The sequence below is a fragment of the Bombina bombina genome, chromosome 3 (assembly GCF_027579735.1).
Source record: "Bombina bombina isolate aBomBom1 chromosome 3, aBomBom1.pri, whole genome shotgun sequence".
Classification (NCBI taxonomy): Eukaryota; Metazoa; Chordata; class Amphibia; order Anura; family Bombinatoridae; genus Bombina; species Bombina bombina.
Window position 1 is genome coordinate 332,872,337 of NC_069501.1, and position 26,656 is coordinate 332,898,992.

A 26,656-nucleotide genomic window follows, 5' to 3' on the forward strand; every position below is an offset into this window, starting at 1 on the left:
TAATATGTTTATTTAGTAGTTGTGATGTTGGGGGATGGTGGTTTAGAGGTTTTGAATGGCGTTTTGAATTGTCGGTTTATTTTTTATTTCGGTATAGATTTTTACGTGTGAATTCAACATTTACGTAAAACTACTCTTTATCTTTTAGTGTGCAATATACTTGGGTAAGTTACTGGCAAAGCTAGAAATATGTAGTTGCGCACATTTCTGAAAGTCGGCAGTTTTTCCGACTTACGCAAGTTTATCGTATTGCGGCGTATGTTATGTGATTCACCAGATGTGTGAGGTGAATTTACAGGCGACGTGGGTTTCAGCAGTTGCTCTGAAACTTACGCAACATATGTAATCACGCTATGGGAGTGTCATTTCTTCTGCTGGCTATGTTTACACAGATTTTGATAGTCTATACCTAACTATAGAAATTTAAAGGGACACTGTACCCAATTTTTTTCTTTTGTGATTTAGATAAAGCATGCCATTTTAAGCAACTTTCTAAGTTACTCCTACTTTCAAATTTTCTTCATTCTCTTGGAATCTTCATTTGAAAAGCAAGAATGTAAGTTTAGATGCCGGCCCATTTTTGGTGAACAACCTGGGTTGTCCTTGCTGATTGGACAGCACCAATAAACAAGTGCTCTCCAGGGTTCTGAAACAGTAATTGGCTGGCTCCTTAGCTTAGATGACTTCTTTTTTAAATAATGATAGCAAGAGAACGAAGAAAAATTGATAATAGGGGTAAATTAGAAAGTTGCTTAAAATTGCATGCTCTATATGAATCACAAAAGAAAAAATTTGGGTTCAGTGTCCCTTTAAAGTATAGGTAGGGATAGCACAGGCAAAATCAACTGCTTCAAATGTTGATATAAATTTAAAAGCGCTATTTGTAAACAATTCAATGCACTCCAGCTGGTAAAATGAATAATCTGAAACAAATTAAAGATAGGAAACAAATTAAAGGGGAGAAAAATGTAGGGTAAACTGTCCCTTTAATCAGTTTTTTATTTTAAGAACAATCACTCAAATATCAAATTTGAGTAAATATTTTAATTTAAAGAAAAAATCATAACAGTGGCAAATACAATTTTAAAGAAGGTTCTTTGTACTACAGTATTTTAAATTTTGAACTGTTTAACCTTGTTTTTGTTTTCGTGCTGGCAGTGTATTACACACTGTAGCTTTTGTAAATGTTGTATTTATTACAAAGTCTAATGATATATATTATGTGAATATAATTTTGTTACTGTGTTACTTTGGTATCCTACTGGAACTCATAAAGCTCCTGCTGGTGTAAAATACATTTTCTGAATTTTTGTATGAATTAATATGTTTCCATTTTCCTGCTAGACTTAAAATATGCTAAAAACTATTTTTAGGAAATTCATTTACATTGCTAATTCTGCTTTTTTTTATTTATTTATTTACTTTGCAAAAAATAAATAAAATTAAATATATATATAGGGAAGACCATAGGAAACTATGTATCACCCTCAGATTGTTCGAAAAGGTCTATTAACACTTGTTGGTTAAAACAACATAAAGGTTTTTTTAAGTGCAGGAAAAAGATCTGCAAGACCTGTGACCATGTAATAGAGGGTGATACCTTTGTTTCAACAAGTACGACTAAAACACATCAAATACATTTCTTCATTAACTGCACTACAACACATGTAGTTTACCTGTTAACCTGTAGGCAATATATAGGAAAAACTAAAAGATCCCTAAAGGACAGGTTTCGAGCTCATGTGAGGTCCATTGAAGATCCTGACTCTGACACCCCCATAGCAAGACATTTTAGGAATAATCATAATTCTGGGGAGGGGATAGAGAGGAAAATTTAGATCTAAGAGAAGTTTTCTGGATCTTTACTATGAATACCTCTATCCCCCATGGTTTAAATTTTAGGAGAGATATTGACCTTTGTGTCTGACCTCCTCTATTATTCAAATGGGTTTAAACTAAATGAAATGTGACAGTTGTTGGTGAGTACAATGACATAAAATTAAATAATAATAGGACAAAATAAATTAATTACAAGGAGAGATACTCATTTAAGGTGTTTTATCTCCCATTGTTATTATTATTTATTTATTTATTTCATTGTAACTTTAATGCAATACAGTAACATGAGAAAAGATGTATATATATTACACATATGTGTTATATTTGTAACAGTGTCCGTATTGAATTGCTAAACTGATACAGCAATAAGGACAAATAAATTTGAGTAAATATACCTTTAAGAAATTGTCTATTTAAGGACTGAGGAGTCTGGGTATCCTGTAAGCAGTGAACAAGTGCTGTTTTAGCACGAAACATGTCTGCTGTATAGGATCCCAGCAGTCCTTATTCATTGTGTAATAGCTGTGTCTGCGTGTCTATTGCATACCATGTTATTTGCCTGGTTTTAAGATAATAATAATTTTTGTACAATAAAATTCTGTGTTTTTTATCCTAGAAGTGCCCGAGTACTCTATGTTTTGTAACTCTATTTTTGGCACTGTTTGATAAATGGTGCTCACTCTGAGCGTCACCCCCCCCCCCCCCGATACTCCAGTGTGCTGAGGTTGTGTGCGGAGAGGGTAAGGCAGAGCGCGACGCAGCAAACACTGTTACACACATATATATATATATATATATATATATTTATATATATATATATATATATATATATATATACATATATATATATATATATATATATATATATATATATATATACTGTATATATATTATATGTATGTATGTGTGTATATATATATATATATATATATATATACATATATATGTATATATATGTGAGTGAGTGTGTGTGTGTGTGTATACTGTATATATATATATATATATATATACATATATATACATATATATGTATATATATGTGAGTGTGTGTTTGTGTGTGTACACACATATACACTATTATTTTAACAGAAATCAAACATTAAGTAGAAAGGAAATATGTAAAAAAGGTACTTTTTATTATTTGTATTATTTTAAATTGCTAACTGTATTAAAGGAACATAATCGCTAAAATGTAAATGTGCTTGAGTGCCTTTAAGTTGTAATTTTTTTTTTTTTGCAATATATTTGTATTAGCAAAACTAATTCTATTGAAAGATATCACTTTTTCTGTATCTGTATCTTTGCAAGCTAAAAGAATATACAACTCGCTGATTGAATTTGAGTCAATGACTAGCTCACAGAGGCACAGAAGTCACATGGCTGCATGTTCCAATAGCTCTAGTCAAAGTGATCGAATATGTTTGACCTTTTTGCTAGTCCCTCATCTCCATATGTCTGTAAATACAAATATACACATGTAAATACATAAATACATAGGTACACTCTCTCTCTCTCTCTCTCTCACACACACACACACATATATATATACAGGTGACCCTCGTTTTACAATGGTTCAATTTACACCGTTTCAGAATAACAACCTTTTTTCCAGTCATGTGACTGCTATTGAAAAGCATTGAGAAGCAGTGCATTTATTAAAATAGCCAGTAGGTGGAGCTGTTCGATTGTGTTGCAGCAAAGCCAAGCAAGCTGAAATTAATCCGTTTAACCAGACATGAGCTATCGAACAGATTTCAAAGGAACAAGATCTTCCTGTCTATAAATCGGTCCAGATTGGAATGCATAGAAAGAACTGTTTGCAGAAAAATGCAAGTGAAGTCTGTGTTGTGTGATTCTTTTATTAGGTTTATAATGACGTTTAGCAAATGTTTTGTTCATTTAGCTTAGTTTAATTATATATTCTGTGTTGTGTGATTATTTTATTAGATTTATAATGCTGTTAAGCATTTAAAGTCTTCATTTCAAAGCTTTAAAAATAATGTATTAGGTGTTACTTATGACAATTTTGAGAGGGGCCTGGAACCTATCTCCCTCACTTCCTATTGACTTACATTATAAACTGGGTTTCAATTTACAACAGTTTCGATTTACAACCATTCCTTCATACATATATATATATATATATATATATATATATATATATATACAGTTGTATGCAAAAGTTTAGGTGCCCCTGACATGATTTTCATTTATAAATAATTGGGTGTTTGGATCAGCATTTTCATTTTGATTTATCAAATAACTGAAGGACACAGTAATATTTCAGTAGTGAAACAAGGTTTATTGGATTGACAGAAAATGTGCAATATGCATCAAAACGAAATTGGACAGGTGCATACATTTGGGAACCCTTGTCATTTTGTTGATTTGAATACCTGTAACTACCTAGCACTGATTAGTTGGAACACACTATTGGTTTGGTGAGCCCATTAAGCCTTGAATTTCATAGACAGGTGCATCCAATCATGAAAAAAGGTATTTAAGGTGGCCAATTGCCAGTTGTTCTCTTTGACTCTCCTCTGAAGAGTGGCAACACGGGGGCCTCAAAACAACTCTCAAATTACCTGAAAACAAAGATTGTTCAACATTATGGTTTAGGGGAAAGCTACAAAAAGCTATTGCAGAAATTTAAGCTGTCAGTGTCCACTGTGAGGAACATAGTGAGAAAATTAAAGACCACAGGCACAGTTCTTGTTAAGGCCAGAAGTGTCAGGACAAGTAAAATATAGGAGAGGCAAAGGCAAAGGATGATGAGAACGATCAAAAGCAGCCTGCAGACCATCTCCAAAGACCTACAACATCATCTTGCTGCAGATGGTGTCACTGTGCATTGTTCAACAATGCAGCACACTTTGCACAAGGAGAAGCTGTATGGAAGAGTTATACGGAAGATGCCTTTTCTGCACACACGCCATAAACAGTCGCTTGAGGGATGCAAATGCACATTTGGACAAGCCAGCTTCATTTTTGAAGAAGGTGCTGTGGACTGATGAAAGAAAGATTGAGTTATTTGGTCATAACAAAGGGCATTATGCATGGCGGCAAAAAAAAACCCAGCATTCCAAGACAAACACTTGCTACCCACAGTAAAATTTGGTGGATATTTCATCATGCTGTGGGGCTGTGTGGCCAGTGCCGGTACTGGGAATCTTGTTAAACTTGAGGGTCGCATGGATTCCACTGAATATCAGCAGATACTTGAGAATAATTTTGAGGAATCAGTAAAAAAGTTGAAGTTACGCCGGGGATGGATGTTTCAACAAGACGACGACCAAAAACATTGCTCAAAATCTACTCTGGCATTTATGCAGAGGAACAAGTACAATGTTCTGGAATGGCCATCCCAGTCCCAAGACCTGAATATCATTGAAAATCTGTGGGGTGATTTGAAGCGGGCTGTCCATGCTCGGTAACCATCAAACCTAACTGAACTGGAGATGTTTTGCAAGGAGGAATGGTCCAAAATACTAGACATGTGCATGGCGAAAAAAATCGGTTCAGTTCGGTTCGGATCGATTCGGATGTTTTCGAATTTTGGTTTGGATTGATTCGAATTCGAAAAAATTTGAATCATTTCAGTTCAGATTTGTTTTTGATTCATTCGGATTCGAATAAATTCGGCTGGATTCGGTTTGATTCGGTTCGGAAATTCTGAATTTTGGTATGTGTTAGGTGGGATGTGCTGTGAATTAGACTAGTATTATGTACTGTATATTAGGTGTAACCCATAGCAGAGTGATATAACCTAATATACTATACAATACTAGTGTAATCCATGGCCATCCGAATCCAAAACTATTTCAATTCGGAAATTCGAATCGATCTGAATCTCCGAATTTAACGAATTCGGCCGAATTTCTGAATCGATACGAAACGAATCACACATTTCTACAAAATACCTTCATCCAGAATCCAGACACTCATTACAGGCTATAGGAAGCATCTAGATGCTGTTATTTTTGCTAAAGGAGGCTCTACTAAATATTTATGCAATATTTCTGTTGGGGTGCCCAAATTTATGCACCTGTCTAATTTCATTTTGATGCATAGTGCACATTTTCTGTTAATCTAATAAACCTCATTTCACTACTGAATAGTACTGTGTCCTTCAGTTATTTGATAGATCAAAATGAAATTGCTGATCCAAACACCCAGTTATTGATAAATGAAAATCATGGAAATTGTCATCATGGAAATTTTTTGCATACGATTATATAAAAAATACAGACATACACACAAACACATTAAAAAAAACATATGTATGTATATCAAGTGCTTTGCCTGCCTTTGTTTTTTCTAAAACCTGAGACCTCATATCTTTGTTTCCTTATAACTTTTGTGTGCAATATATTATTAATAATTTTTATTAGGTGGTGTCATAATGAATGTAAGTTTAATTTGTAATGTATTTTTGATGCATTTGTGACACTTTTTTGTTTCGCAAAACAGTTAACCAGAACAGAGGTCGCTCTAATCTGACGCGCATTGACTTCAATTGTGGTCAAGTGATCAAGTTTACTTTCAACTTGTAATACGATTGAAAAAATGACGTGTGCAAACAACCGGGATAGACCCCCTATTGCTTGTGTGTAACTGTTAGCGCGCCAATCATAATCTGGCCCCTAATGTATTAGCTGGGACAGAGGAGTCTTATATTGTAAGACTCCTGTATTCAAGCTAATACATTAAAGTTCTAATTTTAAAAAATATGACTCTTTTTTTGTTTACAATTTTTAAAATGCAGATGTTAAAAATATATTAAAAAATAAATTCCACCCATTCCTGGTTACCTACGAATTTATTAAAATGTTGCAAATCAGTGTGCTATTGATCAGCTTTATTTTTCTTTATTTATCGTAACCTTCCAAGAAAAAGTGCAGGTACATCATGATATGGAATCAAATATTTTCTTACACCTCCTCACACAAACGCTATCAAGATAATGTAACCTTCAATTTGAGAGTCCCAAAAAGTGGATAATCCTACTTGTCCTTTTCCAGCTTTTTTCTGGATACCGTCATAACACAATATAACAACAACAATGAACAATCAAAACTGAAAAACTAAACCTTCTGTTTCTATAATCTAAATGTGCCCATAAGTTTTAAGGCACAAACCCTTACATGTACCACTCACTCCCCTCCTCTCCCTGGGTTCTACAGAACAGATATCCAGCTGTCTCCTCCTATTACCATCCATACTATGGCCCCAATTTATCAAAGTCTGGTGGACCTGATCCGACAGTGCGGATCAGGTCCGCCAGACCTCGCTGAATACAGCGAGCAATACGCTTGCCGTATTCAGCATTGCACCAGCAGCTCACAAGAGGCCGCCAGCAGGGGGTGTCAATCAACCCGATCGTACTCGATTGGGTTGATGTCCGGCGATGTCTGTCCACCTGCTCAGAGCAGGCGGACAGGTTATGGAGCAGCGGTCTTTGTGACCGCTGCTTCATAACTGCTGTTTCTGGCAAGCCTGCAGGCTCGCCAGAAACACGGGGCATTAAGCTCCATTCAGAGCTTTATAGATAGGCCCCTATGCATCCCCTGTTAAAAAAAGTCAAAAGCCCATTTGCCTCTTAATTGTTTATTCATTATATACTCTATATTCCTTAGTGGATATATAATTTGTCTATAGAGGTAAAGAAAGTGTATATAATTCTCACTTCCTTATATACATGTGTTTGTTCTTTTAAGTATGGACTTTGCATAATTCTGTAGCAAGTGTCACCTCATTAACCACCTGAATGCTATAGATCACTCTCTTAGAAGAGGTTTGTTCATTCAACATCACCGGATAATTTTTAGCATTTTTGCTATCACTCTATTTTTAAACAGAAATAGAGGCTTTTTTAATGTACCTGTCAAAACGAGAAGTATTTTTTAAGTATTATTGATCTATATTTCATGCTAGGTGCACAGCTATGATGGGGCATGATACAGGAAGCTTGGACTTGGACATTGGCTGGCTTGATGCATGTCACTGGTTAGATATTATGAAGTGGAGTGCGGACTGCAGCAATTTTTGAGTAGGTGGATGAGTGCTGCTGCTCTTTTGTAATTTAGCAATGTATTAGTTTATAAGTTTTTAAATCTTAATGTTGTAATTGAAAGCCCAATTACGTTGTTTTATTTAATAAAATATGCTCTATCTTTTTGAAAAAAATAACAGATTTATTGTAAATTTTTGTGATGTGGAAACTTGTATTTACTTACAGCTAGATTACGATTTTTGAGCGCTATAGGGAAATTAACGAACGCAACAAAAGTTGCGTTATTTAATCCCCTATAGCGCTGCCATTACAAGTTTTTCAAAACCCAGCTTGTGCGGGCGATATGGTGCTTTTAAGCTCCATACTACACCAAAAACAAGCGCTGTTTTGACGTGCTCGTGCACGCTTTCCCCATAGACATCAATGGGGAGAGCGGGTCAAAAAAAGCCTAACACCTTCAATCACGGAAAGAAAAGCTCCATAACGCAGCCCCATTGATGTCTATGGGAAAAAGAAAATAACGTTTAAATCTAACACCCTAACATAAACCCTAAATCTAAAACACCCCTAATCTGCCGCCCCAACATCACCGACACCTACCTAGAGTTATTAACCCCCAATCTGCTGCTCCTGATATCGTTGCCACCTGAATAAAGTTATTAACCCCTAAAACTCTGGCCTCCCACGTCACTATCACTAAATAAACCTATTGACCCCTAAACTGCCAGCCTCCCACATCGCAACAACCTAAATCAAACTATTAACCCCCTACACCTACCCCTAAACCTAACCCTAACACTCCCCAACTTTAACATAATTAAAATAAATCTAAATTACATTTACAATTATAAACTAAATAATAATTAAAACTAAATAAAACTTACCTGTGAAATAAAACCTAAGCTAGCTACAATATAACTAATAGTTATATTGTAGCTAGCTTAGGTTTTACTTTTATTTCACAGGTAAGTTTGTATTTATTTTAACTAGGTAGACTAGTTAGCAAACAGTTATTAACTATTTACTACCTAGTTAAAATAAATACAAACTTACCTGTGAAATAAAACCTAAGCTACCTTACACTAAAACCTATAATTACAAAATATAAAAAAACACTAAAATCACAAAAATAAAAAAAACTACCATTACAAAAAAATAACAAAAACTACCATTACAAAAAACAAACGAAATTATCCAAAAAAACTAAAATTATTTCTATTCTAATACCCTTTAAAAAAAACACCCCAAAATAAGAAAGCCTAATCTAGAATAAACTACCAAGGGCCCTTAAAAGGGACTATTGTAGGGCATTGCCCTAAGTTAAACAGCTCTTTTGCTACAGAAACAAACAAATAACTCCTAACAGTATACAAACCCCCACCCCTCAAACTACCAAGGGCCCTTAAAAGGGCCTTTTGAGGGCATTGTCCTAAGTTAAACAGCTCTTTTGCTACAAAAATACAAACAAATACATTACACAAAATAAAAAACAAATTATCAAAAATAATACAAATTATTCCTATTCTAATACCCATTAGACAAAAAACACCCCAAAATAAAAAAAACTAAATCTAGAATAAACTACCAATGACCCTTAAAAGGGCCCTTTGTATGGCATTGCCCTAAATATATCAGCTCTTTTTGTGAAAAAAAAAATACAAATACCCACTAACATTAAAAACTCCCACCCCCCAAACCCACAAAATAAAAAAACTATCTAAAAAACCTAAGCTACCCATTGCCCTGAAAAATGCATTTGTATGGGCATTGCCCTTAAAATGGCATTTAGCTCTTTTGCTGCCCAAAAGAGCTAAAAAAAAGTCCTCCTCCAAGCGATGAGAAGTCTTCATCCAGGTGGCCTCTTCAATCTTCATCCAGATGGCATCTTCTATCTTGATCCCGGCAGCGCGGAGCGGGTCCACCCTGAAGACATCTGGCACGGGAGCATACTCTTCATACGTCGATAGATCATGATAGATCAGCCAATAGAATGAGAGCTGCTTAAATCCTATTGGCTGATTTGAACAGCCAATAGGATTTAAGCAGCTCTCTTAGATTAGAGTTTTGGCAGCAAATTAGCTAAATGTCCTTTTAATGGCAATGCCCATACAAATGCCCTTTTCAGGTCAATGGGTAACTTAGTTTTTTTTTAGATTTTGGTCTTTTACCTGTAAAGTCATAACTACTGACGCTCGCTTTTTAGCCTCCCAGAAAAACTTGTAATACCAGCGCTATGGAAATCCCATGCAAAAACTTAATTTTTATGAGTGCGGTACTGGCGTTGCATTACAGGCTAAAAGGCTTGTGGTACAGCCATACTGACTAGACTTGTAATGGCTGCATTACTGTTTTAACGCTGAAAATACCAGATTTTCATCATTAAAAGACGAATGCACAGACTTGGAATCTAGCTGTTAGTTAGGGTTTAGTTTTTAAAGTGTTTATAAAAAAAAAACAAAAAAAACATTAAGACAAGTAATACAAACTAACTGAAACAAGAGATAATTGTGGTTATGCATATATTGTTTACCATAGGTAGATATATTTATTTTGTCCTTTTTTCCGCATCACTCTTTTTTAAGATAAAAAATTACAGGTACCTGTATATTAGTGTATGGCAGGAATTTATTTGCTGTGGAGGAATGTTACTGTTAGAGTTAATATGCACCACCCATCATTTTCCAGAATTTTTTTTGCAACAATAAATCAGCTAGATTACGAGTTTTGAGCGCCATAGGGATTTCCCCTTAGGCATCAATGGGGAGAGCCGGCAAAAAAAAAGCCTAACACCTGAAATCGTAGACTGAAAAGCTCCATAACGCAGCCCAATTGATGTCTATGGAGAAAGAAAAAATTAAATTTAAACCTAACACCCTAACATAAACCCAGAGTCTAAACACCCCTAATCTGCTGCCCCCAACATCGCCGCCACCTATATACAGTTATTAACTCCTAATCTGCCGTCCCCGATATCGATGCCACCTACATATAATTATTAACCCCTAAACCTCTGGCCTCCCACATCACTACCACTAAATAAATCCATTAACCCCTAAACCTAACACTAACCCTAACGTAACCCTTACGTAACCTTAACCCTAACACCCCTAACTTTAACATAATTAAAATAGAGCTAATCTAAAGTTACAATTATTAACTAAATAATACCTATTTAAAACTAAATACAAACTTACCTGTGAAATAAAACCTAAGCTAGCTACAATATAACTAATAGTTATATTGTAGCTAGCTTAGGTTTTATTTTTATTTCACAGATAAGTTTGTATTTATTTTAACTAGGCAAACTAGTTGGAAAATAGTTATTAACTATTTAATAACTACCTAGTTAAAATAAATACAAACTTACCTGTGAAATAAAACCTAACCTGCCTTACACTAAATCCTAACATAATAAAAAAATAAAAATAAACACTAAAATTACTAAAAATAAAAATAACCAAATTACATAAAACAACAAACTCTAAATTACAAAAAATAAGAAACAAATTATCAAAACTAAAAAAGAATTACACCTAATCTAATAGCCTTATCAAAATAAAAAAGCACCCTCAAAATAAAAGAAAAAACCCTAGCCTACAGTAAACTACCAATGGCCCTTAAAATGGCCTTTTGTGGGGCATTGCCCCAAAGATATCAGCTCTTTTACCTGTAAAAAAAATACAAACACCCCCAACAGTAAAACCCACCACCACCACGACCAACCCCCCAAAATAAAATAACTATCTAAAAAACCTAAGCTCCCCAGTGCCCTTAAAAGGGCATTTAGTTCTTTTACATGCCCAGACCCTAAACTAATAATACAACCCACCCAAAAAAACAGTAATTTAACTGCTCAGATTTAGATTTTAATACTGGTCTATAGTTGAGTTCATACCATTTTTGAGGATTCATAGATAAATTAATTCCTAGATACTTAAAGGTGCTCTTTACTATCTTAAAGTGATATTTAGAAATATGTTCTCACTCTTCTGGGTGCAGACATACAGTTCATATTTGCTATAATTAATCTGGTAGCCAGAACCTTTTCCTAATGTAGCAATCAAGAACATCACTTTTGGGATACTAAGTTTTAGATTTGGAACAACCAAGACCATGTCATCTGCATAAAGTGAGAAGTGTAATGTTTCAGGGTCAATCTGTAGACCAACAGTGATAACTTTTTACTTTCAACTCATAATACCTGATGCTCATGAAAGGTTTACTTCTAGCACAATTAGCACTCTAGAAAAATAAATAAATAAAAGCACTCCATTTTTACTATGGCACTATAGCTTTTATCATTTTTATGGCTAAAGGGTCAAGAGCAAGATTGAATAGAAGAAGGGATAGGGCACATCCTTATCGGGTTCCCCTAGAGAGATTGAAGGTATCGGATACTGATCCATTTATAAATATAGCTGCCTGTGGAGAAGAATAAAGATGCTTGACTATATGTAGGAAATGGTCTTTAATCCCAAATTTGGTTAGTGAACGAAAAAGGTGATTCCATAAAATTTTATCGAATGCCTTCTCTGCATCAACCTCCACCAGACAAGCTGGCCTTCAGTTCTAGATTCCCAATATTAAGATAAAAGTAGTTGCAATTTGCGTATATTGAAAACAGAAGATCATATTTGATGAAATCAGTTTGATCTTTCGGTATAAAGATGCCCATAATTCTAGAAAATATAGTGCACAAAATGTATGTTTTAAAATAATATTAGCTTCCTTAAATCTGTCTGTCATTGTGATATTATCTGTGAAATAGAGTGTCCTTTTATCTTTGAAATTTATATGTTTGATCATGATGTGCTTTGTTGCTTGGTAATATCGATCTACTCTTGTATTCCCCACTCTATGCATCCTTTCCACTTTGCATCGTATATCATTTTCAGGCAATTTTGATAGAGTCATTTCTGCAAAATCTAAAAGTTCGGAACTGAGAACAGATTCTGGTAAGCCTACTATTTATAGTTTGTTCCAGGGGGGACCTGTTTTTAAGGTCATCCAATTTGACGAATAATGCTGCATTTTGCATTTGTAGATTAGTTGTGGTTAAAGAAATTTGATGTTCATCCTGTGTGAGTCTAGCCAAAAACTTCTTGAAGTCTGTAAATAAAGATTCCACTCCTGTTTGCAGTTGTTCTATTTTAGGGAGAAAGAGTGCAGAAAGTTGCTCAACAATTGAGTGTTCTTCCTGGAGACCAGGTTCAGACCCTACTTCTCTTTTTTCAATAGCAGGATGAACTTCAACTTGGTGTTTGTTGTGTGTATCTTGTTGTTTTTGCTTATTCCATAGTTTTATTGAAGCTAGTGTAGTACTGTATCGTACAGAATAGCTAAAGCGCTGCGAATAATTGATGATAATAATAATAATAATGATGATCAGCTTAAATATGTCATACATAGTGACATTACACTATTTGCAATATTAATTCAGTTTCTTGTATGCTCTGTTATTATGTCAAATATGAAAATACAAATAAAGCTGCAAGCAGCAATAGAGGTACCCAAGCACATCACCTTTGCAATGCTATACAAGCAGCTAAGCCACAATATAAAGCTATAAAGGTTTTACATTTCTAACATAAGGAGTTGAAAAAAAAACACATTTTCAAAATGTTTGCGTTTTTCACACACCATAAGACAAATACTTTCAACACAAACAGATGTAACTCTAGGTCACAATATATGGTTAGACAGCACATTTCACAGCTTTAACATAAGCGGTGGCAAAGAAAACACATTTTCAAAATGTTTGTGTAAACCAATATGGCTGCCACAGCTTGTGACCAATTCCTTTAACATGAACAACTGTGACTCTAGGTCTCAATATAAGATTATACAGCAAGTTTCACAGTTCTAACATAAGCTGCTACAGAGAAAACATAATTTATGCTTACCTGATAAATTCCTTTCTTCTGTAGTGTGATCAGTCCACGGGTCATCATTACTTCTGGGATATTACTCCTCCCCAACAGGAAGTGCAAGAGGATTCACCCAGCAGAGTTGCATATAGCCCCTCCCCTCTACGTCACCCCCAGTCATTCGACCAAGGACCAACGAGAAAGGAGGAACCAAGGGTGTAGTGGTGACTGGAGTATAATTTAAAAATAATTACCTGCCTTAAAAACAGGGCGGGCCGTGGACTGATCACACTACAGAAGAAAGGAATTTATCAGGTAAGCATAAATTATGTTTTCTTCTGTTAAGTGTGATCAGTCCACGGGTCATCATTACTTCTGGGATACCAATACCAAAGCAAAAGTACACGGATGACGGGAGGGATAGGCAGGCTCTTTTATACAGAAGGAACCACTGCCTGAAGAACCTTTCTCCCAAAAATAGCCTCCGAGGAAGCAAAAGTGTCAAATTTGTAAAATTTGGAAAAAGTATGAAGCGAAGACCAAGTTGCAGCCTTGCAAATCTGTTCAACAGAGGCCTCATTCTTAAAGGCCCAAGTGGAAGCCACAGCTCTAGTGGAGTGAGCTGTAATTCTTTCAGGAGGCTGCTGTCCAGCAGTCTCATAGGCTAAACGTATTATGCTACGAAGCCAAAAAGAGAGAGAGGTAGCAGAAGCTTTTTGACCTCTCCTCTGACCAGAGTAAACGACAAACAGGGAAGACGTTTGTCGAAATTCTTTAGTTGCCTGTAAGTAAAATTTTAGGGCACGAACTACATCCAGATTGTGCAGAAGACGTTCCTTCTTTGAAGAAGGATTTGGACACAAGGATGGAACAACAATCTCTTGATTGATATTCCTGTTAGTGACTACCTTGGGTAAGAACCCAGGTTTAGTACGCAGAACTACCTTATCCGAATGAAAAATCAAATAAGGAGAATCACAATGTAAGGCTGATAACTCAGAGACTCTTCGAGCCGAGGAAATAGCCATTAAAAATAGAACTTTCCAAGATAACAACCTTATATCAATGGAATGGAGGGGTTCAAACGGAACGCCCTGTAAAACGTTAAGAACAAGATTTAAACTCCATGGCGGAGCAACAGTCTTAAACACAGGCTTAATCCTCGCTAAAGCCTGACAAAAAGCCTGAACGTCTGGCACTTCTGACAGACGTTTGTGTAACAGAATAGACAGAGCTGAGATCTGTCCCTTTAATGAACTAGCAGATAAACCCTTTTCTAAACCTTCTTGTAGAAAAGACAATATCCTAGGAATCCTAACCTTACTCCAAGAGTAACCTTTGGATTCACACCAATATAGGTATTTACGCCATATTTTATGGTAAATCTTTCTGGTAACAGGCTTCCTAGCCTGTATTAAGGTGTCAATAACTGACTCAGAAAATCCACGTCTTGATAAAATCAAACGTTCAATTTCCAAGCAGTCAGCTTCAGAGAAGTTAGATTTTGATGTTTGAAAGGACCCTGTATCAGGAGGTCCTGTTTCAGAGGTAGAGACCAAGGTGGACAGGATGACATGTCCACCAGGTCTGCATACCAAGTCCTGCGTGGCCATGCAGGTGCTATCAGAATCACTGATGCTCTCTCCTGTTTGATTCTGGCAATCAATCGAGGAAGCATCGGGAAGGGTGGAAACACATAAGCCATCCTGAAGTCCCAAGGTGCCGTTAGGGCATCTATTAGGACTGCTCCTGGATCCCTGGATCTGGACCCGTACCGAGGAAGCTTGGCGTTCTGTCGAGACGCCATGAGATCTATCTCTGGTTTGCCCCAACGTCGAAGTATTTGGGCAAAGACCTCCGGATGAAGTTCCCATTCCCCCGGATGAAAAGTCTGACGACTTAAGAAATCCGCCTCCCAGTTCTCCACTCCCGGGATGTGGATTGCTGACAGGTGGCAAGAGTGAGACTCTGCCCAGCCAATTATCTTTGATACTTCCATCATTGCTAGGGAGCTTCTTGTCCCTCCCTGATGGTTGATGTAAGCTACAGTCGTGATGTTGTCCGACTGAAACCTGATGAACTCCCGAGTTGACAACTGGGGCCAAGCCAGGAGGGCGTTGAGAACTGCTCTCAATTCCAGAATGTTTATTGGCAGGAGACTCTCCTCCTGACTCCATTGTCCCTGAGCCTTCAGAGAATTCCAGACGGCACCCCAACCTAGAAGGCTGGCGTCTGTTGTTACAATTGTCCAGTCTGGTCTGCTGAATGGCATCCCCCTGGACAGATGTGGCCGAGAAAGCCACCATAGAAGAGAATTTCTGGTCTCTTGATCCAGATTCAGAGAAGGGGACAAGTCTGAGTAATCCCCATTCCACTGACTTAGCATGCACAATTGCAGTGGTCTGAGGTGTAAGCGAGCAAATGGCACTATGTCCATTGCCGCTACCATTAAGCCGATTACCTCCATGCATTGAGCCACCGATGGATGTTGAATGGAATGAAGGGTGCGGCAAGCACTTTGAAGTCTTGTTAACCTGTCCTCTGTCAGGTAAATCTTCATTTCTACAGAATCTATAAGAGTCCCCAGGAAGGGAACTCTTGTGAGTGGAACGAGTGAACTTTTCTTTTCGTTCACCTTCCATCCATGTGACCTTAGAAATGCCAGTACTAACTCTGTATGAGACTTGGCAGTTTGAAAGCTTGAAGCTTGTATCAGAATGTCGTCTAGGTACGGAACTACCGAAATTCCCAGCGGTCTTAGTACCGCCAGAAGAGCACCTAGAACCTTTGTGAAGATTCTTGGAGCTGTAGCCAATCCGAATGGAAGAGCTACAAACTGGTAATGCCTGTCTAGAAAGGCAAACCTTAGATACCGGTAATGATCTTTGTGAATCGGTATGTGAAGGTAAGCGTCTTTTAAGTCCACTGTGGTCATGTACTGACCTTCTTGGATCATGGGTAAAATTGTCCGGATAGTCTCCATTTTGAATGATGGAACTCTTAGGAATTTGTTTAGGATCTTTAAATCCAGGATTGGTCTGAAAGTTCCCTCTTTTTTGGGAACTACAAACAGATTTGAGTAAAACCCTTGTCCCTGTTCCGACCGTGGAACTGGATGGATTACTCCCATTAACAATAGTTCTTGTATGCAGCGTAGAAACGCTTCTTTCTTTGTTTGGTTTGTCGACAACCTTGACAGATGAAATCTCTCTCTTGGAGGAGAGTGTTTGAAGTCCAGAAGGTATCCCTGAGATATTATCTCTAGCGCCCAGGGATCCTGGACATCTCTTGCCCAAGCCTGGGCGAAGAGAGAAAGTCTGCCCCCTACTAGATCCGATCCCGGATCGGGGGCCCTCAATTCATGCTGTTTTAGTGGCAGCTGCAGGCTTCCTGGCCTGCTTGCCCTTATTCCAGGACTGGTTAGGTCTCCAGCCTTGTCTGTAGCGAGCACCAGATCCTTCTTGTTTTGGAGTAGTGGAAGTTGATGCTGCTCCTGCTTTGAAATTCCGAAAGGAACGAAAATTAGACTGTCTAGCCTTAGGTTTGGCTTTGTCTTGAGGTAGGGCGTGTCCCTTACCTCCTGTAATGTCAGCGATAATTTCTTTCAAACCAGGCCCAAATAAGGTCTGTCCCTTGAAAGGTATATTAAGTAATTTGGACTTAGAAGTTACATCAGCTGACCAGGATTTTAGCCACAGTGCTCTGCGCGCTTGAATGGCGAATCTGGAATTCTTAGCCGTAAGTTTAATTAAATGTACTACGGCTTCCGAAATGAAAGAATTAGATAGCTTAAGTACTCTAAGCCTGTCTGAAATGTCGTCCAGCGTAGCTGAACTAAGATTCTCTTCTAGAGACTCAATCCAGAATGCCGCTGCAGCCGTGATCGGCGCAATGCATGCAAGGGGTTGCAATATAAAACCTTGTTTAACAAACATTTTCTTAAGGTAACCCTCTAATTTTTTATCCATTGGATCTGAAAAGGCACAGCTATCCTCTACCGGGATAGTGGTACGTTTAGCTAAAGTAGAAACTGCTCCCTCCACCTTAGGGACCGTTTGCCATAAATCCCGTGTGGTGGTGTCTATTGGAAACATCTTTCTAAATATCGGAGGGGGTGAGAACGGCACACCGGGTCTATCCCACTCCTTAGTAATAATTTCAGTTAGTCTTTTAGGTATAGGAAAAACGTCAGTACTTGTTGGTACAGCAAAATATTTATCCAACCTACACATTTTCTCAGGTATTGCAACTGTGTTACAATCATTCAGGGCCGCTAACACCTCCCCTAGTAAAACACGGAGGTTTTCCAGCTTAAATTTAAAATTTGAAATATCTGAATCCAATCTGTTTGGATCAGAACCGTCAGCCGCAGAATGAAGCTCTCCGTCCTCATGTTCTGCAAGTTGTGACGCAGTATCTGACATGGCCCTAACATTATCAGCGCACTCTGTTCTCACCCCAGAGTGATCACGCTTGCCCCTTAGTTCTGGTAATTTAGCCAAAACCTCAGTCATAACAGTAGCCATATCTTGTAATGTTATTTGTAATGGCCGCCCAGATGTACTTGGCGTCGCCATATCGCGCACGTCCCGAGCGGGAGATGCAGGTACTGTCACGTGAGGCGAGTTAGTCGGCATAACTCTCCCCTCGTTGTTTGGTGAAATTTGTTCAATTTGTACAGATTGACTTTTATTTAATGTAGCATCAATACAGTTAGTACATAAATTTCTATTGGGCTCCACCTTGGCGTTAGTACAAATAGTACAGGTCTCATCTTCTGAATCAGACATGTTTAACAAACTAGCAAATAAACTTGCAATTTGGAAATACTATACAAGTAAAATACAATGAAAAAACGAACTGTGCTCGAAAAGCACTGAGTATATATAACAGATGAAATCAATCAGTTTTGTAAAACAAAATGCAACTTAGCAAAGGCTTGTACCCCAGTAGCAAGGAATAACTAACCCTGAGGCATAAAAAAGTTAAAGAATAAACGTTTTTTATCACAGTCAACTACAATCTTACAGCTTTGTTAGATTACTTCCCTCAAATTAGCTTTCAAGATCCCTGGGTTCTGTAGAGATAAACCGGAACATGCAGGAAAAAACAATGAGCTTTTGACTGAAATTTTTGATGCGTAGTAAAAGCGCCAAAAAAAGGTCCCACCCCCTCACACACAACAGTGAGAGAGATTAAAAACTTGTCATAATTAGATCCAGCAACTGCCAAGTGGAAAAATAGTGCCCAAAACATTTTATTCACCCAGTACCTCAGAAAATGAAAACGATTTTACATTCCAGCAAAAACGTTTAACATAATTAAGAGTTATTAAAAAGCCTGTTGCATTGCTATTAGGCTAAAGTCTTATATACACAGTGTAATTCCAGTGAAGTACCATTCCCCAGAATACTAAAATGTAAATTATACATACATGATATAATGTCGGTATGGCAGGATTTTGTCAGCAATTCCATTGTTAGAAAATAAAAACTGCTACATACCTCTTTGCAGAATAAACTGCCCGCTGTCCCCTGATCTGAAGTTTACCTCTCCTCAGATGGCCGAGAAACAGCAATATGATCTTAACAACTCCGGCTAAAATCATAGTAAAAACTCTGGTAGATTCTTCTTCAAACTCTACCAGAGAAGGAATAACACACTCCGGTGCTATTAAAAAATAACAAACTTTTGATTGAAGAAATAAACTAAATAAAATCACCATAGTCCTCTCACACATCCTATCTAGTCGTTGGGTGCAAGAGAATGACTGGGGGTGACGTAGAGGGGAGGGGCTATATGCAACTCTGCTGGGTGAATCCTCTTGCACTTCCTGTTGGGGAGGAGTAATATTCCAGAAGTAATGATGACCCGTGGACTGATCACACTTAACAGAAAAAAATATATTTTCTAAATTTTAGCGTAAAACAAGATGACTGCCAGATCATATGCTATACAGCCTCCATATTATGCACAATAGGTCTCACCATAGATGTCAATAAATATTGCAAAAATAAAGCATTTTTGTAAAGTGGTTTTTGTTTTTTATTATTAATTAAAAAATATGTTTAAGGCATTTTTAACAATTCAAAATGGCTGCCAAACTACATGACCTATCAAATCTGATTGTTAGTCATAAAGATAACCTCTATAAACAAAATTTCAAGTCTGTCCCATAAGCGGTTTCGGAGAAGAAGATTTTTGTAGTTTTTAAAAACAGCGCATACGAAACAAAATGGCCACCAAGCTATGCAATATATGACTTTCCAAATGCACATACTAATGCTCACTATAGACCTTTACATTTTGCAGGAAGTTCATGAAAATGGTATAAATGTTTTATTTCATGAAGGCGACTGCCAGTCAAATTTTGACTGCAATATTGTCTTTGAGGGTTATGACATAGTGGTAATCATGTGTCTATTACACTGTAATATTGTTAAATATGTAAAACTAATGCATAAAGGTGCAAATCTACTCAATTAAATGTCAATAAAAAGGTTAATGCCTCACGGCAGCCATGTTGATTATGGAAAAATCGCAGTTTGAACAATTTTAGTAGAGGACCTTGCAAGGAGCAAATGTGCAAAATTGCGCTTTATTGCACTAAGCGGTTTAAAGAGTTTTGCAAAATGCAAGATGACTGCTACAACATGTGACCAAGGCACTTCTGTTGATCAATGGCAAATCTAGGCCATAACAGCCCTGAGCACAGCAAGTTTCAAAGTTGTAACATAAGCAGTTCTAGAGCTAAAGATTTTTAAGTGTTTCTCAAAATTTGTTGCAACAATTAATATGGCTGCCTAACCTTATGACCTATGAGTTCAATGTTGCATGAGATGAAGCAGAGAAATAGGTTGTACCAGCATACTTGATTTCAAGAACTTTGCTTTAGCAGTTAAAGAGTTATGGGCAATTTCAAGAGCTTTGCTTTAGCAGTTCAAGAGTTATTAGCAATAGAAAAAGTGGTGTAATAATAATAATAATAATAAAAAAAAAAATAATAATCCTGACAATAACAATAGGTTGTCCAGCAACTATGTTGCTTGACCACCTAATTATACAAAAAAAATATCATACAAGTGTAATCTAGCGCTTTAAGTGTGTTGAATAAAAGATCCGTTTATTCTGAAAACAAAATGTTCTTGCATCACCATTTTTATCACAACTTTCCCTAACCTACGCCTTCTATCTAATTATTCATGTCAATGGTAACATTTTCTAGATTAAAATTGGTCCTAGACAAATTAACAATATAAAAGAGTAAATAGACACAAAGGATATTATTCAATTAATTCTAAGTATCATTATTATTTAAATGTGTTGTTGTTGGTTGTAAAGATTATGTACTGCATAAATTTTTAAACTGAATTTGTATTAATAGTTTAAAAATTATGGTGTTAAATTTTATTATAAAAATAAAACAGATAAACTGTGATTTAAGTAAGTGAGGATTCATTTTCTTCAAAGTCTTAATAAGCATATTATGATTTTATGTCAAGAGCAAGTTATGTTTCAACAAATTAATTTATTGTATTGCAAAGATAAACAAATAAGTAAGATTAATATTATCAGTTAATAATTTTAATTCTAGGATTGGTTATGCTGTAATTACTGAAAATAAAAGAGGTCATTTACTGTATGGAGAGAGGCAGAATTTCAAAGGAAGACATGATATTGCATCTCGATATTGTGTGATTGAAGTTCGTTTTATATGAATCCTTGATTTACATTAAAAATAAATCTCTGAGAATATTTAACAATAAGTTTCAATTTGCACAGCTAAAAAAATATCCATATTTTCCTCACTAAACCCATTTTTCAACTATGGGGTCTTTTTAGCAGCGCCTTACGGTCCATAACCTGTACACACCTGCTCTAAAGCGGGGCAGACAGAAATCAACCCGATCCAATACGATCGGGTTGATTGACACCCCCTGCTAGCAGTCGATTGGCCGCAGAATCTGCAGGGGGCGGTATTGCACCAGCATTCCCAAGAACTGCTGGTGCAATGATAAATGCCGACAGCGTATGTTGTCACATTTATCGATGTGCAGGTCGGACATGATACGCTACATTGTATCATGTCCGCTCCCACATTAATAAATTGACCCCTATGCATCTAGATTTGCTGCTACTATTTCAAATCATTTAGAATTGCCAAGTTAACTGCATAGCTTTTCATGATTTTTTTTATTTAATTTGAACCCACTTCAAATTGTTTGAAATTCTAGATATAATTAATTACAATTATTAAATAATAATTAATTGATTATTCTGGATTTTCCTGGACATTTCAGATTTATCACTTTGGACCTGTTGAAATCTGAGTGCAAGCATTTCACTTTTTTATGCTTTTATTATTGGAATAAATAACAATTACCTAGATTCTATAAATCTAATTTGTGAAATGAATATCTCACTGCCCCAGAAGCCAAAACATTGCCACTGGACAGAATTGTTGTCCCTCATAAAAGTATTACATTTTGAGATCAGCTCCATTTAAATATGAAACCAATAACTTCCCACTGCATAGACTTCAACTGCCAAGAATACCAGCATCACAAAAAAGTTTTACAAACATTGCTGAACAAAGGCACAGTCCACTTCAAAATGTTTATCACTTAAAAGATAGATAACCCCTTTATTACCCATTCCCCAGTTTTGCATTACCAACACAGTTATATTAATACATTTTCTGTGATTACCGTGGATCTAGGCCTCTGCAGACTGCCTCCTTAGCTCAGTGAAATGTTCAAACTTGTATTTTAGCCAATCGGTGCTGACTCCTGCATAACTCCATGGGAATAAGCACAATGCTATCTATATGATGCCCATTAACAAGCACTGTCTAACTGTGAAAAAACTGTAAAAATCACTGAGATAAGAGGCGGCTATCAGGGGCTCAGACATCAGCCTATGGGGCCGATTTATCAAAGTGCGGTGAACATCGATAGATGCCGACAGCGTACGCTGTTGGCATTTATCATTGCACAAACATTTCTAGTGAAATGCTTGTGCAATGCTGCCCTCTGCATATTTTGCGGCCAATCGGCCGCTAGCAGGGGTGTCAGTCAACCTGATCCGCCGCATCAGAGGTAGCGGACAAGTTAAGGAGATAAATCGGCCCCTATGAGTTTTCCTAGGATCAGCTTTCAAAAAAAAATACCAAGAGAGCAAATGTGATGATAATAGTAAATTGGAAAGTTGTTTAAAATTGAATGCCCTATCTGAATAATGAAAGTTTAATTTTGACTTTACTGTCCCTTTAAATGCAGCCTCTATAGAACAATCAACCTCTTGTATATGTACAAAAGAAAATTTGTAAAATAAAAATAAAAACATGGCAATCTTATCAGCTTTAATACAAGTAGATGCAACCGCAAGATGAGATGCTCACTAGTGCAATCCTATATTTTTTTTAAATCCTGCATTCTACTTCACATTTTAGGTTAAAAATTCTGACCATGGCCCATATTTATCAAGCCTCCGTACGGACCGCTGCTCCATAACCTGTCCGCCTGCTCTGAGCAGGCGGACAGACATCGCCGGAAATCAACCCCATCGAGTATGATCGGGTTGATTGACACCCCCCCTGCTGTCGGCCGATTGGTGCTGCTGACCGATTGTGAGCTGCTGGTGCAATGCTGAATACGGAGAGCATATTGCTCTCCGTATTCAGCGAGGTCTGACGGACCTGATCCGCACCTGGCGGATCAGGTCTGCCAGACTTCGATAAATCGAGGCCCATGTCTCAAGAGTGCTTCTAATCATCTAATGGTCAACCCTTTTTTCATATCTGCAAGATTGCTGAGTAAAATTCTGTTTTATATCCATTATTTTAACAAAACAAAACAGACATGCAAATACTTAATGATTATGCACATATAGTTCCCCTTTTAGTAAATGTGTTTCCAAAGTGCTGCTGTTAATAATTATTGTTTTTTTCCACGTTGCTAGAGCTTATCTTTTGCTGTGCAAGATATTATGTATTGGCCATTTAGAAAAGGGAACACCCACATTCTATTATCTAAAAAATATAAGTGAGACTCAATACATTTTGAAAAATGCAATTACACAAAAAAAATTACCTGTATATCATACAAGTATAATCTAGCTCTTTAAGTGTGTTGAATAAAAGATCCATTTATTCTGAAAACAAAATGTTCTTGAATCACCATTTTTATCACAACTTTCCCTGAACCTACGCCTTCCATCTACTGTAATTATTCATGTCAATGGAATGAGACCCATAGGCAGCCTAACAAATCTCCATTAATCTAGTCCAATTTTGTGCCTTCATTCATTAAAAAATGATATAGTACACATTTTTTGTGGGGTTTAGGATGATATTGTTGTGCATGCTTCATATAGGGGAGTGCAGAATTATTAGGCAAGTTTGTATTTTTGAGGATTCCATTTATTATTGAACAACAACCATGTTCTCAATGAACCCAAAAAACTCATTAATATCAAGCTGAATATTTTGGAAGTAGTTTGTAGTTTGTTTTTAGTTTTAGCTATTTTAGGGGGATATCTGTGTGTGCAGGTGACTATTACTGTGCATAATTATTAGGCAACCTAACAAAAAAACAAATATATACCCATTTCAATTATTTATTTTTACCAGTGAAACCAATATAACATCTCAACATTCACAAATATACATTTCTGACATCAAAAACAAAACAAAAACAAATCAGTGACCAATATAGCCACCTTTCTTTGCAAGGACACTCAAAAGGCCTGCCATCCATGGATTCTGTCAGTGTTTTGATCTGTTCACCATCAACATTGCGTACAGCAGCAACCACAAGCCTCCCAGACACTGTTCAGAGAGGTGTACTGTTTTCCCTCCTTGTAAATCTCACATTTGATGATGGACCACAGGTTCTCAATGGGGTTCAGATCTGGTGAACAAGGAGGGCCATGTCATTAGATTTTCTTCTTCTATACCCTTTCTTGCCAGCCACGCTGTGGAGTACTTGGACGCGTGTGATGGAGCATTGTCCTGCATGAAAATCATGTTTTTCTTGAAGGATGCGGACTTCTTTCTGTACCACTGCTTGAAGAAGGTGTCTTCCAGAAACTGGCAGTAAGACTGGGAGTTGAGCTTGACTCCATCCTCAACCCGAAAAGGCCCCACAAGCTCATCTTTGATGATACCAGCCCAAACCAGTACTCCACCTCCACCGTTGCTGGCGTCTGAGTCGGACTGGAGCTCTCTGCCCTTTACCAATCCAGCCACGGGCCCATCCATCTGGCCCATCAAGACTCACTCTCATTTCATCAGTCCATAAAACCTTAGAAAAATCAGTCTTGAGATATTTCTTGGCCCTGTCTTGATGTTTTCAGCTTGTGTCGGTCTTGTTCAGTGGTGGTCGTCTTTCAGCCTTTCTTACCTTGGCCATGTCTCTGAGTATTGCACACCTTGTGCTTTTGGGCACTCCAGTGATGTTGCAGCTCTGAAATATGGCCAAACTGGTGGCAAGTGGCATCTTGGCAGCTGCACGCTTGACTTTTCTCTGTTCATGGGCAGTTATTTTGCGCCTTGGTTTTTCCACACGCTTCTTGCGACCCTGTTGACTATTTTGAATGAAACGCTTGATTGTTCGATGATCACTGCTTCAGAAGCTTTGCAATTTTAAGAGTGCTGCATCCCTCTGCAAGATATCTCACTATTTTTGACTTTTTCTGAGCCTGTCAAGTCCTTCTTTTGACCCATTGTGCCAAAGGAAAGGAAGTTGCCTAATAAGTATGCACACCTGATATAGGGTGTTGATGTCATTAGACCACACCCCTTCTCAGTACAGAGATGCACATCACCTAATATGCTTAATTGGTAGTAGGCTTTCGAGCCTGTACAGCTTGGAGTAAGACAACATGCATAAAGAGGATGATGTGGTCAAAATACTTATTTGCCTAATAATTCTGCACTCCCTGTATAAATAAAAAAGGATACAAACAATTTCTAGCTTATAACAAAAAAACATATTAAAGCACAATCACCTAGATTACGAGTTTTGAGCGCTATATTGAAATTAACGAACGCAACAAAAGTTGCGTTATTTAAACCCCTATAGCACTGCCATTTCAAGTTTTAAAAAACTTGGCTTGCGCGTGCGATATGGAGATTTTAAGCCCGCTGGTATTTAGAGTTCACAGAAGGGCTGCGTTAGGCTGCAAAAAGGGAGCGTATAGCATATTTACCGCCACTGCAACTCTCAATAACAGTGGTGCTTACGGACGCGGCCAGCTTCAAAAACGTGCTCGTGCACGATTACCCCATAGAAAACAATGGGGCAGTTTGAGCTTAAAAAAAACCTAACACCTGCAAAAAAGCAGCGTTCAGCTCCTAACGCAGCCCCATTGTTTCCTATGGGGAAACACTTCCTAAGTCTGCACCTAACACCCTAACGTGTACCCCAAGTCTAAACACCCCTAACCTTACACTTATTAACCCCTAATCTGCCGCCCCCGCTATCGCTGACACCTGCATATTTTTTTAACCCCTAATCTGCCGCTCCGTACACCACTGCAACATACGTTATCCCTATGAACCCCTAATCTGCTGCCCCTAACACCGCCGACCCCTATATTATATTTATTAATCCCTAATCTGCCGCCCCCAACGTCGCCTCCACCTACCTACACTTATTAACCCCTAATCTGCCGACCGGACCTCACCGCTACTATAATAAAGTTATTAACCCCTAATCCACCTCACTCCCGCCTCAATAACCCTATAATAAATAGTATTAATCCCTAATCTGCCCTCCCTAACATCACCGACACCTAACTTCAAGTATTAACCCCTAATCTGCCGACCGGACCTCGCCGCTACTATAATAAAGTTATTAACCCTTAAAGCTAAGTCTAACCTTAACACTAACACCCCCCTAAGTTAAATATAATTTAAATCTAACAAAATAAATTA